This window comes from Sapajus apella, unplaced genomic scaffold (genome assembly GCF_009761245.1).
Source record: "Sapajus apella isolate SASKATOON/1434 unplaced genomic scaffold, GSC_monkey_1.0 scaffold27, whole genome shotgun sequence".
NCBI classification, from domain to species: domain Eukaryota; kingdom Metazoa; phylum Chordata; class Mammalia; order Primates; family Cebidae; genus Sapajus; species Sapajus apella.
In genome coordinates, this window is record NW_022436967.1 from 10,474,817 (window position 1) to 10,493,519 (window position 18,703).

The 18,703-nt window shown below is 40.7% G+C and overlaps 1 protein-coding gene across 4 annotated transcripts in view; it reads right to left on the reverse strand.

The window, feature by feature from the left end:
• Positions 1–18,703, reverse strand: part of LOC116560819 — a 226,801-nt gene that overhangs the window by 41,939 nt on the left and 166,159 nt on the right. Inside the window, exon 4 of one of the 4 annotated variants that reach the window (XR_004273152.1) lies at positions 16,951–17,165. The exons of the other annotated variants lie outside the window; for them this stretch is intronic. The gene's annotated coding sequence lies outside the window, so the exon portion shown is untranslated. Of the gene's footprint in view, positions 1–16,950; positions 17,166–18,703 lie in introns of those variants that run through there. 4 annotated transcript variants of the gene reach the window in all.

The window sequence follows — 18,703 nt, forward strand, 5'->3', positions numbered from 1 at the left end:
ACATCAAAAAGCTTATCCACCAAGATCAAGTCAGCTTCATCCTGGGATGCAAGGCTGGTTCAACATATGCAAATCAATAAATGTAATCCATCACATAAACAGAACCAATGACAAAAACTACATGATTATCTCAATAGATGCAGAAAAGGCCTCTGATAAAATTCAACACCCCCTCATGTTAAAATCTCTCAATAAACTAGGTATTGATAGAGCATATCTTAAAATAGTAAGAGCTATTTATGACAAACCCACAGTTAATATCATAACGAAGGGGCAAAACCTGTAAGCATTCCCTTTGAAAGCAAGCACAGGTAGGTTTCTCACCACTCCGATTCAATGCAGTATTGAAAGTTCCGGCCAGGGCAATCAGGCAAGAGAAAGAAATAAAGGGTATTCAAATAGGAAGAGAGGAAGTCAAATTGTCTCTGTTTGCAGATGACATGACTATATATTTAGAAAACCCCATTGTCTCAGCCCAAAATCTCCTTAAGCTGATAAGCCACTTTAGCAAGTCTCAGGATATAAAATCAATGTGAAAAAATCACAAGCATTCCTATACACCAACAACAGACAGCCAAATCATGCATGAACACCCATTAACAATTGCTACAAAGAGAATAAAATACCTAGGAATACAACTTACAAGGGATGTGAAGGACCTCTTCAAGGAGAACTATAAACCACTGCTCAAGAAAATAACAGAGGACACAAACAAATAGAAAAACATTTCATCCTCATGGATAGGAAGAATCAATATCATGAAAATGGCCATACTACCCAAAGTAATTTATAGATTCAGTACTATCCCCATCAAGCTACCATTGACTTTCTTAACAGATTTCGGAAAACAACTACTTTAAATTTCACATGGAACCAAAAAAGAGCCCGTACAGCCAAGACAATCCTAAGAAAAAAGAACAAAGCTGGAGTCTTCAGACTACCTAACTTAAAGGTATACTACAAGACTACAGTAACCAAAACAGCATGGTATTGTTACCAAAACAGAGATGCAGACCAATGGAACAGAACAGAGGCCTCGGAAATAACACCACACATCTGCAACCATCTGATCTTTGATAAATCTGACAAAAACAAGCAATGGGGAAAGGATTCCCTATTTAATAAATGGTGTTGGGAAAGCCGGCTAGCCATATGCAGAAAGCTGAAATTGGATCCCTTTCTTACACCTTGTACAAAAATTAACTCAAGATGGATTAAAGACTTAAACGTAAGACCTAAAACCATAAAAACCCTAGAAGAAAACCTAGGCAATACCATTCAGGACATAGGCATAGGTAAAGACTTTATGACTAAAACACCAAAAGCAATGGCAACAAAAGCCAAAATTGACAAATGGGATCTAATTAAACTAAAGAGCTTCTTCACAGCATAAGAAACTATCATCAGAGTGAACAGGCAACCTACAGAATGGAGAAAATTTTTGCAATCTACCCATCTGCCAAAGGGCTAATATCCAGAATCTACAAGGAACTCAAACAAATTTACAAGAAAGAAAAAACAACCCCATCAATAAGTGGGTGAAGATATAACAGACACTTCTCAAAAGAAGACATTTATGTGGTCAACAAACATGAAAAAAGGCTCATCATCACTGGTCATTAGAGAAATATAAGTCAATACCACAATGAGATACTATCTCATACCAGTCAGAATGGTAATCATTAAAAAGTCAGGAAACAACAGACGCTGTAGAGGATGTGGAGAAATAGGAATGCTTTTACACTGTTGGTGGGAGTGTAAATTAGTTCAACCATTGTGGAAGAAAGACAATGTGGCGATTCCTCAAAGATCTAGAACCAGGAATACCCTTTGACCCAACAATCCCATTACTGGGTATATGCCCTAAGGATTATAAATTATTCTACTATAAAGACACATGTACACATCTGTTTATTGCACCACTGTTCATAATAGCAAAGACTTGGAACCAACCCAAATGCCCATCAATGATAGACTGGATAAAGAAAATGTGGCACATATATACCATGGAATACTATGTAGCCATAAAAAAGGATGAGTTCATGCCCTTTACAGCAACATGGATGAAGCTGGAAACCATCATTCTCAGCAAACTAATACAGGAACAGAAAACCAAACACCATATGTTCTCACTCATAAATGGGAGTTGAGCAATGAGAACACATGGACACAGGGAGGGTAACATCACACACTGGGCCTGTTTGGTGGGTGAGGGTCTAGGGGAGGGATAACATTAGGAGAAATACCTAAAGTAGATGGCAGGTTGATGGGTGCAGCAAAACTCCATGGCACATATGCACCTATGTAACAAACATGCACGTTCTACACATGTATCCCAGAACTTAAGGTATAATTGGGAGGACTGGCAGGCCCAAAGAGTTGAGATAGTAAAATAATCTAGAACAGTCTACAAAAGTAAGAATGTTTTCAAAGATTAAAGAAAGGAATGAATTGAAAATATAAGAAAAATACTGAATACTATGGGGGAAAGTTAGGAATATTAGTTTTTTTGATGTGTTCAATGACTAACCTGTCATGAATACCAGAATATTTACCTACCTTGAGTGCCCACATGTGCAAGTTTAACTCTGCTTCTACTTTATGATTCTGTGATTCCTGATCACACTTAGAAAAGAACTATTCAGCAACACAAAGGGCAGAATTAGCAGTATTTGATTCATGTTTAAAAAACTAAATTCAATGTACTCATCTTTCCTTTGAATAACAGAGGACACCAAAAAACAAAGACATCGATAGCATTTATCTATTTTGAGTCGGAATAAAGGTTAAGTTTTTAAAACAACTCCCAAAATACAGAGGTTCGAATAAGATACATATTTCTTCCACTCCTAAATAACAGTCAGGCAAGCCTATCTTGGCAGGGCAGCTCTGCTCCAGCAGGTCATTCAAGGATCCAGCTTCCTTCCATCTCATTTGTCTACTATGCTGCAAGGCATTTTATTTAATCTGCATGTCAAAGCTGGGTCTCAAAAGAGCTCTGTTTCAGAAGCAAGGGACCAGATCAAATGGGAGCACAATCCTGTTTTTTAGGCCAAGGTGTAGAAATGGCACATATTGCTTCCCCTATCATCGCTTGGCCTGACCTCAGTGACATGGCTTCATCCAACCAAAAGGGTACCTGGAAAATACGGTTTTTAGCCAAGTAATTATGTGTCCAGATAAAATTCTATTACTCTGGAAGAAAGGGAAAATGAATTTGTAAATCATCTCGCAGTGTGTCAAATCTGTAATTCTAGCAAACATTGGGGAGGGAGTAAGCTAAGTTTTAAAAACTATATGTTTTAGCCTATCAGTCAATCACAACTCTTTGTCCAAGTCCCGTTATTAGCTCACCATTGTTAGTAGAAGAAAAAAAAAAAAAAAAAGTGAGGTGGCAATCTAAATAGAAAAGACTATTCACATACATTAATTGAAATAGAGTTTTTTAAAGTATGCAATTAAGTGCTTAATTGTAAAGACCCATTTCTAATTCCAGGCCTATATTTCCTTCCACACTCTTCCAACCTGACACTTTCACACGTGACTTTTCCTAAAACTTGTTCCATATGACACCCCCAAGCCAGAAACCTGAAAGTCACACCAAGCCAGAAACCTGAAAGTCACACTGACCTCTCTCTTCCTCTTCCCCACCACATCAGAATGTCATCCATTTCTATTGGTTCTACAAAGAAATACTCACACATCTCTCTTCTTGCTTCTTTTCTAGCTCAAGCTCTCATAATTACTTCTTTCCAGGATTATTGCACAGATCTTAAAAGTTTCCATTCTCTCTCCCCTTCAAACTATCCTGTATATTGTTTTCTGCGTGATCTTTCTAAAATAGATTTATCTATCTATCTATTGTCTACTTTCTGCCAAGCACTGTCCTAGGTGTTTGAGATTCAGCAGTAAACAAAACAGATAAAGATGGCTTCATGAAGCTTAAATTTTAGTAGAGGGAGACAAAGAATAAATGATATACAAAATAAATGAGTACATTACAAAGTATGTTAGAAGGTTGACCCAACAATCCCATTACTTGGTATATACCCAAAGGATTATAAATCATTTTACTATAAAGACACATGCACATGTATGTTTACTGCAGCACTGTTCACAATAGCAGAGACTTAGAATGAACCCAAATGCTCATCAATGATAGACTGGATAAAGAAAATGTGGCACATATATACCATGGAATACTATGCTTCCACACTCTTCCAACATGACACTTTCACATGTGACTTTTCTGCTGTACTGACAGCAAATTATTGGACATGTGTGGTGGCTCATTCCTGTAATCGCTTGAGGCCAGGAGTTCAAGAATAGATTATTGGAGGAGGGGATGGAGACGAAGAGGGAAGCGTAGACGTAGGTGGCCCAGTTAGGAAGCCATATTGCAGGCAAGAGGTGATGGAGGTTTCTATAAGGGTAATAATGGTATATGCCTCTGTTATAATATATTTTGAAAGCAGATCCAACAGGATTTGATGTAGGATAATGACAGCAAGAAAGAAGTCAAGGATAACTTCATGGCATTTGGGGCTAAGTAAAGGAAAGATGGAACACACTGCCACTAGCTAAAACGGGAGACTCAGAAAAGAGCTATGTGGAGTTTGTGGGGGAGACCAGGAGTTTGGTTTTAGAATCATAAGCTTGAGATGTCTATTTGTCATCTCAGTGAGAATGCCAAGTAAGCAGCTGGATATATAAGCCTGCAGTTCAGGCAGGTCTGGCCTGAAGATGTGATAAAAAGTGCAGCAGTTGCGTATGCGCAGGTACTGCGCTAAGCATTTTACAAAGGTAACTCATTTGATCCTCACAACAACCCCAGGAGGTAGCAGCAAATATTATCACCTTTTGTTTCATGGAATGGGAAACCGAAACACATAGAGGTTAAGGAACTTGCCTGAGGTCACAAGAGTAGTTTGTGGAAGAGCCATGATTTGAATCAGGAATACAAGTGCCAGAATTCATGCTTTGAGCCACAACGCTACAGCGCAGGTAATATTAATAAACTTAGGAGTCTTTAGCATGTGAATGATATTTAGTTATGAGTCCAGGTGAGATCACCAAGGGAATAGAACAGTGAAAAGAGGATCTGAGGAATCTGTTTAAAAGTAATATGGAGTGGGTGAAGGGGAGTGGGTAGGAGCATAGATGAAATAAGGTTGGCTCTGAGTAAATAAATACTGAAGCTGGGTAATGGGCACAAGGAGTCTCATTATATTTTGCTGTCTAATATGCATATGGCTAAAATTTTGCATAATGACCGGGAGAAAACAAAAACAGAGGGATGAGGAGGAACTATCAAAGGAGGCCAGCAAAGACTGCCAGTGAAACAGGAAGAAAACCGGGAGCACGCTATCCCGGAAATCAAGGGTCCCAATTGTCTATTGCCTAACACACCCCCAAAACTCTATGGCTTACAAATATAACAATTATACACAGTATAGAGACTCCTCAAAAAACTAAAAGTAAAACGGCCGTATGATCCAGCAATCCAACTTCTGGGTATATATCCAAAGGGACTGAAATCAGTATGTCAAAGATCTACTCTCATGTTCATCATAGCACTATTCACAGTAACCAAGTTATGGAATCAACCTAAATGTCCATTAACAGATGAATGGATTAAAAAATGTGGTACATATACACAATGGAAAACTATTCAGCCTTAAGAAGGAAATCCTGTCATTTGCAACATGAATGAAACCAGAGGACATTATGCTAGAGGAAATAAGCCAGGCACAGAAAGACAAAGACTGCATGATCTCATGTATATGTGGAATCTGAAAAAGTCAAACTCATAGAAGTAGAAGAGCAGAATGATGGTTACCAGAAGCCAGCCAGGGGTGGAGAGAAGGGAAATGGAGCTGCCAGTCAAAGGGTACAAAGTATCAGTTATATAGAAGGAATAAGTCTATTGTACAGCATGACCACTATAGTTAATAATAATGTATTGTATCCTTGAAAATTGCTGAGAGATATTAAATGTTCAATCACCAAAAAAATAAGTATGTGAGATGGCAGATACGTCAATTAGCTTGATTTGATCTATAATATATACGTATACCAAAACATCACAGTTGTACTCCCTAAATATTATTTAAATTATTAAAAAATAACAAACATTTATTTTATTCAGAAATCTGCAATTTAAGCAGGGCTCAGCAGGGACCTGTCATCTCTGCTCCTGTAGCATTGGCCATCAGCTGGGGTAACTCTCCTGGGCCTGAGGACACCTCTCTAAGGTGGTTCATGTATGTGGCTGGCAGGCATGGGTGCTCAGCCAGGAAAGGCCTATCTCTATCTTCGGTCAGTCCCCAGATTGACTGAAAATAAGCAGTGCAAATGAGAATTACTTGAACCTTCTTCAAGCATGTGCTTTACTCTCAACTGATGAATGACCCTCAGAGAACACTGAGGAAGATTCCTCTGAAGCTGGGACTGTTTCCTTTACAACAATTACAGGAAGTGAGGAGAAAACATTTGTTATTTAGGTCTTTGTCAATGCCAGGAGAGCCCCCTGAACTTCATAGTTAAAAAACAAAACAAAACAAAACTCTGAATGTGTTGCTTTTTTTCTAATAAATTTCATTATGTATATTTGAGGTTTAGGATACATTATTGGACACATATAGATAGTAAAATTGTTACTATAGTGAAACCAATACATATCTATCATCTCACGTAGTTATTTTACATGTACGTGACAAGAACAACTAAAATCTACTTATTTAACAAAAATCCCTAAGGGAACATAATTTTATTAACTATAGTCCTCATGTGGTACATCAGATCTCTAAGCTTGTTCATCCCATGTATCTGCTAATTTATATCCTTTGACTTACATCTCTCCATTCTCCCCACCCCCCCCCCAGGGTAACTGCTGTTTCATTCTCTCTCTGCATATTTGAGCTTTAGCTTTTTTTTTTTTTTTTTTTTTATTCCACACATAAAAGAGAGCACGCAATATTTTTCTTTCTGTGTCTGGCTTATTTCACTTAGCATAATGCCCTCGAGCTTCAACCACATTGTGGCAAATGGCAGGATCTCCTTTTTAAAGGCTGAATAACGGTCCAAAAACAAATAATATTCCATTGTATATATACACACATATACATACACACAATGCAATATTGATTCACACACATACACACCACAGTTTATATTATGGTGTGTGTGTGTGTGTGTGTGTGTGTCTGTGTGTATATATATATATATATATATACACACACATATATAGGCTTCTGTTATGGTATATATATATTTATATTGTGGTGCATCTGTGCCGTGTATGTGTATATATATGTATACACACTGTAATTCCTTTATCCATTCGTCCATCGTTTGGTATTTGGGTTGTTTCCACATCTTGGCTACTATGAATAATGCCGCAATGAACATGAGAGTACAGATCTCTTTACGAGGTGGTGATTTCATCTCCTTTGGGTACATACCCAGAAAAGGGATTGCTGGATCATATGGTGGTTCTATTTTTAATATCTTTAGAAACCTCCATACTGTTTTCCGTAATGGCTGTACCAAAAGACATCTGAATTTTATGGATACCTTTTAGTCACAGTTCCTTCTTGGAATGTCTTCTTTGTAAAATACTTTAAATAGCTGCAAGAAGATGGGGGAGAGGGTGAAAAGACGCATACAAATTCTTGTGTCTCTGACAAAGATAAGCAAATAGCAGAAACTAGTTTTTCCCTAATCTTCTTATTGAGGATTCAAAATAGCTCTGTTCATGGGCTTTTAGAAGGTCGTCACCATGGGCAGGCTAGCAGCTGTTCCTCATCAGCATCCTAAGGTAGTGACTACCATTGAAGCCTATCAGAGTTCATTGAGAGTTTTAACATCGAGACCTGATTTCCAAAATGCTTTGACACTTTAAATTAGGGAAGAGGTCAGAGTGCCTGTGCTATGTCTCCCCCACCATATGCCTGGCAAATACAGAAGGGTGGGGGCAGATATTCTCAACTCGCCCGAAGATGCTGAGGCAAGTGTGGGTCACCCCACATGCCACTGAACATGCAGACAGAGACCGCTGGGCTGTTGCTGAGGAACCGAGGCGGAAACAATTAAGAAACACATAAGGAGTACTAAAAGGCAAGTTTCATCTTTATTTGCCCACTTTTGCTAACTCGAAAGTACCAGGGGTGTCTGAAACCATTAGATGTGACAGAGTTCATGCTTTGATCATGGTGCAGTAGTTCTGCATGTCGTATCTTTGCCTGTGTTTTGCTATTTGAGAATGGATTTGAACAAGCTGGCTTGTTTCTACAGTGAAAGCTCTTAGGGCATCATCAGCAACATGAGGCACCCATTGTTGACCAAAGCCATTGGCTAAGACTTGAGGTGCTTCTCCAACACTCAAAGAACTGAGGTCAGTCTCAGAGGCTGGCATCCTTTCACCCTCTGCCTCCCACTGATGTAACTTAGTCAGATCACAAGTGTGCTAACAAGGCAACTGAAAGCAAACCCTTTGTGCCACTAACATAAACACACTCTGAGCCCTTTTTTTCCTTCATGGTTCCCATAACTTATTAGTTCACCACCATCTTCTTGGCTTCCAGGAGATCTGTCTCCTGATTTTTCTTGATTTCTCCGGTTGCCCTTCCTCATTCTCCTCACAGACTCTTCATCACTTCTTGCACCTCCACCTCCTCATCAGGCCACTTCTCTCTTCATCCAGTTCTCAGCACCTCATCCTCCCCATGGCCTGAGATGATCCTGCTGCCCTGACTGCCCCTGTGGTAATGGAAGCAGTGATCATAGCAGCAGCAGCTACACAGTCAGAGTGACAGCGCCCATGGAAGCCATGAGTGACAGCATGGCAACATGGTCTTTCACCTCAATTACTGTAGTGGCCTTCTACAACATTCCCTGGTCCATGATCTTGCTCCTTCCTATTGCATCTTTCACATTGTTGCCAGCATAATTCTTCCAAAATAGAAATTCAATCATGCCACTGACTACTTTCAATCTTTTAATGGCCCCAGTGGCTTTGGGGCCATTAAAATCTAAATTGGGGACAAAAATCTAAATTCTTAATATGATATACCTGTTCCACCTAGACCTGTCTACCTCGACGCTCACAGGTGCTCTTCACCATCCCCATCCCAACACCTTGCATTTTGGCACATACACTGTGCTATTTCTCATCTCTGTCCTGGAACCCCTTCTTGCCTCTTACAGGACACCCAGCAATCATGTGTTGTGTCCTTCCAAAAGCAGCTGATGTTTCCTCTTCAGGAAGAAAACTCCCATTCTTCAGGCTACAGCAGGTGCCCTTCATACATGCTTCCTCTATCACACCACATTACAACAATATTCTTATTTTGCTGTTTGTTAATTTCTTCATATCCCTCTTCCTGTGTGCCTAGTACTCAACTGCAAGCATGTCTGAGATACTCAGTAAGTATTGCATGAATCAATTATAACTTAAACATGGATCAATATGTACACTGCTTTTCTTTTGTCAGTTCTGACTTGCTTCATTTCCTCAGCTTGCTCCTGTTCTAGCAAGAAAGACAGAAGAGTAAGTAGATACTCCTAGCAAAATAATCTCAGAGGATTCATGGGCCCTCTAGGCTCATCCAGAAATCCTATAACAATGAGGAAATGGACACACACAGGACAACTATAAACAATGAGGAAATGGACACACACAGGACAGATCAGAGAACATCATTCTTTGATAACATATAATGTCAGAGCCTTGGAAGAACATTTGTATTTATTTATTTATTTTGAGAGAGACAGGGTCTCACTCTGTTGCCCAGGCTGGAGTGCAGTGGCACAACCACAGTGGCATAACCACAGCACATTGCAGCCTCCAACTCCTGGACTCAAGAGATCCTCCTACTTCAGCCTCCCGAGTCTCTGGGACTAGAGGTATACTCACCCCAAGTAGCTGGGACTACAGGTGTACACCCCCACATCTAATTTTTTAAAATTTTTGTAGAGATGGGGGTCTCTCCATGTTGTCCAGGCTGACCTCAAATTTATGGGCTCAAGCAATCTTCCCACCTTGGCCTTCCGAAGTGCTAGGATTACAGGTATGAGCCACCATGCCAGCCCTAGAGCATTTGCTTTATAAATTAAGGCTGAAGACTGCAGAGCCACACCTGCCCTCCAGGCTGGTTTGTAGCGCAGTAGGCAGCACCTTTGGATAAAGTTCACTAAGCCAGTTTTGAATCCACCTAATCAAGGGCATGGTGATATACTTGGTAAAATGCTTTGTGGAAATCCTTTGTTTACACTTATCTACCAATCTTACACACTTTATCAAAAAAATTACCTCCTAGCTTTTTCTTTCTCTTGACCCAAGACTCTCTTTCCTGGGGTCCTCTGTGATCCACAATTTCCTTGGGAACTTTCCATCCTGTCTTTCTCATCTTGCCACCTTCATTGGTTTCTCTTCTGCTGCTCCCAGCCCTACTTTCAACAATCTAATTCACAGAGTATGGACCCTCATTTCAGCACCCGCCCTTGGCTCTGTTCACCACTTTCTTTACCTTTCCTACCATGTTGAGTTTTTTTGCCTTATCTCTCCTGCCCCTCCCTCGACCAGGCCTGTAGGATTGGGTGGCCTTTTCTATATTCTACTGTGAAAGCACCTGATCTGGTCACCACCCTGTGGTCGCCCAGGCAGCAGTCTCTAGTTTACCCTGAAATGTCATCACCAAAATGCACACTGACTTCATAACTATGACATTGACTATAGTAAGAAAGAGTATGACAGCAACACACAGCACTGGGATCAGGGTTTCTACACCTTATTTCTCTTTGCAGTTGGTATGACCCCTGCATGAGTTAACTGGCTTGAGCATTTAGAGCTATAGTTCTTAAGCTTCTTGTGAGCTACAGAACCCCTTAGTCAGATAAAATCTTAGTGCTAGCAAGTAACATTTAAAATGCTGACTGGTTCTGGCTGATGTGGGTGTAGAAGTCCAGAGCCCCCTTTGCCTTTCATTCCCATGACCCCTAGGGATTCTGCAGAGCCCCAAGATTTGAAAAGCTCTGGGGGAGGGTACAGTATAATGAAGCCCATGTGGCAAGCTCCACACCGTTCAGGTTTTGCACAGGCTATACAATGTCCCAGAAAGCACTGTGACTTAATGGTTATGTGGATAGATCCTAGGAAAGACTGTCAGGTTCAAAGCCCTACTCCCCCAGTCACCAGCTGAGGCTGATTGGACAATTTACTTAACCTCTCTGTGCCTGAGTTTTCTCATCTGTTGGACAGTGATTATAATGGTTCCTGCCCCTTACTTAAGAAGATTAAATGAGTTCACAGCAGAAAGGGCTTAGAAGAATGCCTAGCTGATCTAGAGAGGTGGTAGATAAATGTTTGCTACTATTATCTTCCAAAATCATACACTGTCCTTAAGGAAGACCCAGGGACACAGTGCAAGTGACTCAGCACAGCCTTCCATTACCATAGAGCACACTGTGTGGTGGGGGCCAGCACAGGCCTCCTCCTACATGGGGTATGGCAGACTGGTCCTTTGCAAACTGTGTCTTAGAGTACATAAAGTGGTAGCTCAAGTTCCTAAAAAGGGACATTGACTTCATCCAATAGATTGGCTCCACAAAGGAGTTTATTTCCCAAAGATTACTACAGATTTAGGTCAAGTGAAAGATTATACAAAGTGCACAGCTTTCAATGGAAATGAACTAGGCCATTTGATTAGACTTGTAAATCTAAGGTTAATTGGGAGTTGAGCATTGCAATTCCAGGAAATAGGTTACTAGGCATGTTTGTATATTTCTGAATCTGTCCCCTGTTTATAGCTGCAAACATATGCCATTAATTTATGATTTTCTTTCTATAGGTTTCACCAGGGTAAACACAAATAGATTAGTCATTAAACCCAGAAGGAATTTGAGAGCAGGGCATAAAATTTAAAGAAGGTTATACCATGAAAAAAAAAAAAATGATGTGAGAAGAAAATTAGCTGCTAAATCTTTTGGATAATGCAGTCTTACAGGTTGTTTTTAATAATACTCACTATATTGTACTTTAATCTGTGATCCTCCAAGCTAAGCTAAGTAACTCCCAAGGGAAGTAGGGTAGAGGCCTAAGGAGTGTAAATAGATCTTTCTTAGAAAAATCTTTTCTTCCCTGAGTTTGTATTTCCTTTATTACTTTTTGCTCACCAAACCTACAGGGAATGTATAAAGTGTAGATATGGAGTCTAATTCCAGAATGGCTACTTTCCCGACTAAAACCTGGAAGGAGAAGAAAGCTTGGAACTGTGATTCTTAAGGCTCAGCCAGAATCAGATCCCTTCTCGGACAGCACAGGAAGCATAGGAATAGCTTTGTGAGCATCTTCATGCTTATGCCTCTGATGAAAGAGGAAGGAACTGATAATGTGATAATGATATGGTCCACAACACCTTATTCTCAGTTCCAAAATCCCAAAACCCTGTAACCCAAAGTTTTTCACATATTTGACATAAAAACTCCATAGGTGGCAAAAATCTGACCTTTTTGACATGAGGTTCTACATAATCACCACTTACCTCAGGATGACGATACATATATGTTGTGGTTGAAATGTTAACGTATCTGCTTATGAGATGCTGACCCAGACTCTACTGGAAATACTACATATGCAATAAATACCATTTTACCTTTATAACATCTGAACAGTTTTCTGAAATCCCAAATCTGTCTGGTGGCCCTGTCCTAACTGATCTGAGGTGAGAAGAGGTCTGAGAAGAAAGGACAGCACTGTGGCTCTGCAGAAGGAAAGCAGCAGCAGATCTGTAAGGGTGGTGTGCCTCAGATGAACAGGAACTCAAAGGGAGCTGTCAGGGGCGTCCATTTTAGCCTGAGGAGCAGGAAACCAGCACAATGCATGGCAGAGCAGTCACCAGCCACACTCCTTAACTGACTGCTCATCCCTGTCTGCCGGCTGAGGCCCAGGTAAGCACAGAACAGGAGATACTGCCACACCTACCTTCCCAGAATCCTCATCTCAGGACCCATGGTAGTATTTTTGCAAGCATCTTTCTTCATTTTTTCTTCTCTTTCACCGTCTCACTACTTCAGTTGCTCTTTCATTCTTTCAATTTCCACACTACTGTCACTCAGAATTCACTGGTGTGATGGAAAGTTTAGGAAACCTGAAAAGAGCAAAACAAGTTTCCACCCTGGTTATACTTTTTTTTTTTTTAAATTCCAGATTCAGACTGCCTGGGTTCAAATCATGACGCCACCACTCCCTAGCCATGTGACTGAAAACAAATTATGTCATCTCTTTTTGCCTCAGTTTCCTTATCCATAAGGAATAATAGTGATAGGGATAATCACTAATAATAGGGATAATAGCGCCTACCCTATACAGTTGTTGCAAGGATTAAATGAGCTAATATTATGTGAAGTCCTTAGAAAGGTCTTGGCATATAGTGAGTGCTTTGTAAACATAAGCTGCTATCATTTTTATATGTGTCTATAACTGTCTTCTAAATAAATTTCTTATACTAATAATGTGCTTTTTTTCCCCTATAGAATTCTTTACATCCATTTCTTAAGATGGTGCCATAAGGGCATTTGACGGTCAGTAATTACTTGCTAAAGATGAAGATTAAGGAAAAGACAACAAAGAGAGAGATGCACAATCAAAACCTGAGTAGAAAGTTCCAACATTGCTTTCATGATATTGCCTACTATGACATTCTGCTGGTGTGCAGTTTCTCCCTCTCCTCTTTCCTCCACTTGCTAATTTGTTTTGAAAGCTAAAAAAATAAAATGAAAAAGGGGGAAAGAAGAAAAAAGGGAAATGAAACATTTAATATATAAATTTCAAATAAAACTATGAAACAGACCCAAATCTTTGAGATAGTTCATATTATATTCACATTTTTGTTTTCAGATTACTTATAAACACTAATGTAAACAATGTAATAAACACATTGTCCAGCTAATAATACACTGAGAACAGTTAATTCTGCATTTAACTGAAGCCCAATTATTTATGGCAACTAGAAATCTTTCCAATGATATAGCCTTCCCTGATACCCCACAAACTGTCCTAGAAGTTAAGCCTTGGAGTAGATGTCTCCTGACCTTCCCCAAGACATTAAGAATAACACCTGTCCAAACTGGCATTGTGGGCCATCTCTACCAGTGAAATCATAAACTTCATGTACATTTTTAGTGTCCCCAGCTCTGAGTCCATGGTTGTACTGGGAAGGCTGGGAACCCCGTATACTTATCCACTCCTCTCTCACCTACTCTGACTATGGAATTAACATCAAGACTGATACGACTTTTTTTTTCCAGGGTCAGCCCTAAATGGACCAACCCATCCAACCCACATCTGTCTCAGTCAAATTCACCTTCACCCCACTCTACTTATCAAAAAAGTATTCACTAAAAAAATAAAAAAAAAGGTCAAACCTAAAGAGAAAAAAAGAATCACAGCTAAATGTGGGTTTAAAGCTGCAGAGACTTAGATTGAAAAACTGCCAGTTCTTACTGCTCACTTACTCACATGAGGGTTTACAGCTCCTGAAATCATGCCAGGGCTTTGAAAATGAAAGCTTGCAGTTAGAAAACGATGGCTCATGACAGCAAGGATCAGTCATGTGACAGGCCAAGCGTTTTCCGTCACTGCCTTCCTCAATCAGACAGAGCTCAGAAATGGAGGTTAATCGGTCAGATAGCATCCACAGAGGCTGAGGGCAGCAGAATCCAGCCGCAGCAATTAATCATTTAATTGCTTTCTGATTCATTTTAAATGTCTTTTAAAAAGATATTAAAGAAAAACATTATTGAAAGGACATTTTAGACTATTTAATAAAGATCCAATATGCCCTTTGTGAACCAGATAATAAATGGATCTCTAGCCCAACTCTGTTCAATGTTTTCTTGGGCAACATTTACTTATATAGAGGAAAGCGTGACAGTCTCTGCTCCCGGCAGGAGAAATAGCACATATAAAAGCACTTAGGAAAGAAAGTATGGGTATAAATAAAAATGGTTTTCTTGTTTTGGGGGTTTTTGTCTGTTTTTTTTTTTTTTTTTTTTTTTGGCTAAAGGATAGGATACATGACGGGTGGAGGGGAAAGCCTGGAAACCCAGCAGACTACATTTTAGAGGACTCAGAAGCCAAGATAAGGGGCCCAGACCTGATCTATTACGCAGTGGAAGCCACTGAAGGATTCTGAGCAGAGAAAACAGCATGGTTAGGGAACAGCATGAACTGAGAGGCCCAGCGGCCCTGGGTTATCATTCCACTTTTGCCTCTCATTAGCTGGCATGAATGTGGGCACATTATGTACCTTTCTGGTGCCTTCCAAACTGTACAATGGAGGTAATCATACCATTTCCAGGGTTATTGCAAACATTACAAATAACATATGTGACACAGCAACCCCAGACTTGGCATAGAAAGGGTGCCTATTAAATGGTGGTGGCTGTTACTACCGCTGTGCTCTGGGTAGGAGGGACAAAAGGGAAGAGATGGGAGGAGAGAGACCTTGGAGGCCCAGGCAAGAGGTCCAGAGGGCCTGGACTGGACAGAATACAGGCAAAAAGGGCAGCAAAGAGAAATGAGATCAAATAAAGGTAGGATCCAAAAAAATGGAGGCCGAGAAAGAGTAACTTGCACAAAGCCATTTGACAATGACTGGACATGAGCAAGGGAGGGAGAGAAGCCACAGAGACTCCAAGGAAAGGCTGAAGTATCACACAAGTCGGAAAGACACAAACTTCTACGTGGATCCAAAATAAACAGTTATGCCAATAAATGCCAAACTGAGCCTGGATTTCTGGAATGACTATGGAAATAACCCAAACCATATTTCTCTTCCCATCTGAATTCTTAGTAACAACAACTTTCAAATCTGCAGTCAGATGATTTGGGTTATAACATTACTCAGCGTCATGCACCAGGCAGCTTCTTCTCCCCACACACCTTTGCCAGGGCTCACTTCTTCACCTCACCTCCACCACGGAAGTCTGGCCATTTCCTGGGGCACTTCAACCAACTTCATTGTCCTCACTCACTTTACAGGCATCTCAGTACACACGACTGCTGATGCTTTCCTCAGCCTGTGACTGCCTTCCCCACAAAACTCATGTTCACGGATAATAGGTAGAGAAATACCTGGGACTTCGGAACAGCAGTGCGGCAACTAAGAACACATCGCGCCTAACATTTTCACTAGGTACTGCGTTAGAAGTGTCTTCGAGAAGCAGCTTCAGTAATTTTGTACCACTCTGCTCAGAGGAGATTAATATGACTTACACAGAGGGGCCTCAGCCCCTCGCCCAGCACAAGCTTGCATCCTCCTCTAAGTCAGCTGTGGGATTCAGCCATGTCAGCTCCATGTAATTTACAATGGAATCAGTCCATGGATACTGCCCAGCCACACATGCACCTGCTGGGACACACAGGGGAAACTTTACAGTGTGTATAAATAAGCTTTAATATTGCAGTATACCTTTTGGGACGCATGCCTAATTTGTGAGAACATGCAGAAGAGCTGACAAGCCACTTTGCACCTTTTTGGCGGCCTCTGCTTTGCACAGCTGTCCCGGTGAAACACGGGACTGGCCGCCTCCCGACAGTCTCCGGCTCTCCATGCAGGAGCTCTTTTACCTGTGCCCACTCTCCAGTCCTTATAAGAAAACTACAGAAGGTTTTGGCTCCTGTATGCTTCCTCGACTAAAGTTATTGTTTTTCTTGAATATCTCTGAGAAAACATTGAATATGCTTTGACTTTGTTTCATCATTCATTCCAGGCCAAACGTCCTGCTGACTTATCTTTAATGAATAAGACTGTACTGCCAGTGTAACCTGCCCAACTCCAGAGTAACAACACAAAATATAGTGTTTTGAAGGTACTGAAATATTTTATACTTTACAAAGGGAAGTGGGGATTTAGGGACATGATGACATGAGGCCAAAGGTAGTTCACAAGTCAACTCTTCCTCGATGGGAAAGTGCTCCTTCTGAATTCTTCACAGGGAGTATTATATTCCCATCCAGCAGCACTGGGCACAGGGAAATAGAGAGCCAGGTCCTGCATGGCCAATTCTCCAATGGTATGCCGGTCTTACTCTTCATTCAAGTTACCCTTGGTTCAGACAAATGGAGATGGATATCCATGGGTGAGGTTTCTACTTTTTTATCTCTGTAGGTCACAGTAATATTAATGATAAAAATCTAATATTCATTGAGTGCTACTGTTTCTATTTTACTCCTTTGCCAGCATCTTATGAGATAAGGTGCCACTATTAACACACGCTTAACAGATGAAGAAACTGGGCTTTAGAGGGTATATTAGTCAAAGTTCTGTAAGAGAAACAGAACCAATAGGATAGATGGATGGATAGATGGATAGATAGACAGATACATAGATGATAAATAGTTACATAGATACACGGATGGATGGATAGATCGATAGATACATAGATAGACAGACAAGAGTGGGGTTATTATAGAAACTAGTTCGTGTAATTACGGAGGCTGAGAAGCCCTACGACAGGTAGTCTGCAAGCTGGAGAACCAGAGAAGTCAGTGGTATAACTCAGTCCATGTCCCAAGGCCTCAGAACCAGTGAAGACAATGAAGTGACTCTTAGTAAGAGGCCAAAGGCCTGAGAACCTGGGGACTACTGGTTCAAAAGTTCCAGAGTCTGAAGGTCAGAGACCCTGAAGTCCTGATGTACAAGGCAGAGGAAGCTCCCGAAGAGAGAGCAAATCCACCTCTTTCCTGCCTTTTGATTCTCTCCAGGCCCTCAGCTGATCGGATGGCACCCACCCACACTGTAAGGGCAGATCTTCCTCTCTCAGTAGTCCACTGACACAACTGTCAATCTTTCCCAGAAAAACTTCACAGACTTACCCAGAAATAATGCTTTATCAGACGTCTGGGGATCCCTTAACCTAGTTCAGTTGACACCTAAAATTAACCATCACAGAGAGGTAGTAATTTACCCAAGGTGAGACAGCTGGTAACCAGAAAAACCATAACTCAACCCAGGTCTCTTTTACACCAGAGTTAGATTTAAAAATCACTGTAACTCACTGGAACAATGGCACCCACAGATTACATTCCAGGAGCATTTACTAGAGAGTTCCAGCTTGGTATCTACAATTAAACAAGAAAAAGACTCAGTGCTTACTGCTATAAGTTTGACTTGACACACACTTATTAATATGAAATGATCTTAACCATTTCAGGAAAAAGCAGATCAACTCTGTGATATTCATTGACTTCCTACTCTATAAGAGGCACACAGCTAATTATCACTAAATGGGGGAGGAGTGTCAAAGAGTAAGATGAGGTCCCTTTCTCAGGGTGCGTGCAGCTTAACAAGATAGACAAGCCCTTAACCATGCAATTCAAGGTGATATCATGAAAGGCACTGCAAAGATGGATGAGATTAACTGGAAAATTAACAATACAGAGTAAAAGTGCTAGAGTGATTCAGGTGAGGAAGATTCTTTCCAAGGAGGAGTGGTCAGGGAGGACAAGATCAGAGAGACAGGGCTTCAGGTGGGAACTGGAGGAGGGATAGCGCTGGGTGAGGCTGGAGATTGCTAGAAAGTGGAAGGAGCATCCAACAGAAGTGAGAATGCCTGCAGTGGGTAAGAGAGAATATCAATGCCAGGCAGTAAAGGGCATAGCATGTTGGCCAGATCTTATGTGGCAAAAGCCTATGCATCT